Here is a 1,820-nt window from a genome sequence, read left to right as displayed (position 1 = left end):
TTACGTCCCAGGACGTTTGTTTTTGTGTGGTTTTCTTTTTGTGTCTCTTTGCAAATGTCAGTGTGCAAGTGCCGGGCTGCGATTGGTGTGGTGCTCCAGCACCAGGAGTGGATTGGCTGCTGGAAGTCACACCTGGAAACACACTTGATATAAAAGGAACGAGGAAGGAGACCAAAGGAGGCTAATTTGACATCTCCCACCTCTCCCAAAACCATTTAAATGGAGTTTAGAGTTGTAGGAACGGACTGCCATTTATTGTGAATCATGTTTCTCTTGTTTTGGTTGTTAGGGAGGTACGTTATTGTCTTTTGGTTTATGTTGTTTTACTAGGTAAGATTTAGGTTCTTGTTTGGTAGGCCAATTTTGTTATTTTGGCCTGGGCCCACTCTAAAGTAAATACTCTAGCTCTCATGGTTCAATCAAAATAAAATCTCTTAACCTGCTTTAACCCTTGTGCTATCCTAGGCACTTTACCATTGGGAGTTGGGTCATCTAGACCCACTAGACAGTGCGCTAAACCTTTTTTCTTCAATGATTTGTGATCTTCACTGGTGTCCATGGATTACATGAAATCTTTCCACCTTCATCCACCTTTGTCATGGTAGGGAGAACACGTGAATGTAAGGGTGGGATCATCTAAGATAGCACAAGGGTTAAGTGTGCTGGCTTTTGAGACTGGAGGGAGATGGGGCTTCATTTTTGTGTTGCGTCCTCTTTGGGCCACTAGACGGGGGATTGGGGGCGTAACAGTCATCAATTTGTATATGTAAATCATTTAATTATGTTTATTTAGTCAAATGTGGATCAATATCCTTCAGTAAAGTTGGTATCAAAATGATTCAAGTCAAAACTTAAAAACAATCTTGGGGAACCACCTTCATAATAAAGGAAAAGTGTGACTCGTTTTTTGTCAGCTGCTAAATCTAATTGATAGAGTAAAAACCGATTTACCAAACTTTTTAATTTTAGTTAATTCTTAATACTAAAGGCGGAATTCCTAAAATTTAAAATAATGAAATCTAAGTCTAAATTTATTTATTTACCTAAGTATCTCGATTTTGAAAATCGATTTACTCTGTATTTACTGTAAAGTATAACGCCCCCGAGTTGGACGGAGCTGCGGGCAGGCGGCGCCCCCCTCTTTCTGCCAGTTGCTGGACCACAGCGTATGTCAATCAGCGGTGGGGTGGTGACTGGTGGATTAGAGGGGGCGGGGCCTACCTGGGTGCGCGTTGGCTGAACGTTCTCCTCCGTTTGAGTGTGTGAGCAGGCTGCAGTATTTAGCTGCAGCAGAAGACATAAAAATGTACTTTTTTCATTATTACTTGATGAGAAACAAACAGACCGGCAGAACACAGCTGCTTTAGCGCAAACTATTAGACGAGTGATGGGCTGCAGCCCTCAAAGTCTTTATTATTATTTTTTAATGTATCAGTATGTTTTTTCTTATTTTTTGTCTTTGAAAATCATAGTGTTATTTGGTCATTGTTTTAATTCATAAATAATGTTATTTATTTTACTAAAAGGATCATCCCCGTGGACTTCCTGTGACGTCATTTCCGGGTGAGCTATTCCCAGTGCTAGCTGTGTGACTACTGTCCTCTTGTTTGGCATTAGCCTTACTACTATTGCTTACTCTAAGGGTTATCTGGGTTAATATTCACATCTAGTACCTTTTATTAGCGAATTCACCACTGTTAAACCGCTTGCTGTTCACTTTTCTCATTTTGCTCAATAAACCACTTCTCTTTACTTAAACACCGCTAGCCTTAGCTTAGAACCTAGTATGGCCACCACCACTCCTTCCGCCTCTCCTCCTC

Source organism: Oryzias latipes, chromosome 24 (genome assembly GCF_053564925.1).
Source record: "Oryzias latipes strain Hd-rR chromosome 24, Olatipes_Hd-rR_3.1".
NCBI lineage: Eukaryota > Metazoa > Chordata > Actinopteri > Beloniformes > Adrianichthyidae > Oryzias > Oryzias latipes.
The sequence above is the reverse complement of the archived record's forward strand: the minus strand, read 5'-3'. Positions refer to the sequence as shown.